The following is an 839-nucleotide window of genomic DNA, read 5'->3' as shown; positions in this document are numbered from 1 at the left end:
TTACAAATACACCCGCCTTGTTCTTGTGGGTCCTCTCGTAAATTTCCATAAGAGACGGGAGATGTCCCGTCTCTTTGGCCTAAAAAACATTTAAGAAAGTTAGAATAAAAATATATATATTTAAAAATTTATTTAATAAAATATTTAATTACCATTTCCATACGGACACTGACGTGGAGTTTTTGGCCCGTAGTGTGAAGCATCGGCCCGTTCCCGTGCTCATCGACCGTGTTACGGGAGTTATAGCAAGACTAGGCAATTCTAATGGAATCAGGAAGATGCCAATAATGGATGAGGTCATCTCACACATCCGTGGTGAGCTCAGCGGGTTTGCCACGCTCATACCCCTTCATGATCCAGTCACCCTTCCAGTTGGAGACCGTGTCCAACAAGCGAACTTTCGCCTTCGCGTAAAACGATTTCCTCACCCTCTCAGTGACCTCCAAGGCCCAATGATATTTTTGCTGTGGAAAAAATTAAATAAATAATTATTTTTTTTAAAGAAATATATATAAATCATAAAAAAATTAAAGTATATATAATTAATTAATAGAAACTTACAGCGTAAATTTTGAACCACGTCTTTCTGACGTAGTGAGGCGTCTTACTCCAGTTTGGATGTGCCATGGAGAAGTAACCCTTGATCGTGTCGGTTACGTCCGATGCAAGACATCCGTCAACCCCCCACCTGGAAAAAAAAAATTTATAATATAAATTATTTTTTAATGTTATAAAATGACGCATTAAAAAATATCCCTGGGAATTCAACTTCAATAATCTCCCTCAAGATCTCGTAGAAATCTGTTTCCCCTTTCACACATATTCCATAGTTACTGGTC

This window comes from Brassica oleracea, chromosome C3, assembly GCF_000695525.1.
Source record: "Brassica oleracea var. oleracea cultivar TO1000 chromosome C3, BOL, whole genome shotgun sequence".
In the NCBI taxonomy this organism is placed as follows: domain Eukaryota; kingdom Viridiplantae; phylum Streptophyta; class Magnoliopsida; order Brassicales; family Brassicaceae; genus Brassica; species Brassica oleracea.
The sequence above is the reverse complement of the archived record's forward strand: the minus strand, read 5'-3'. Positions refer to the sequence as shown.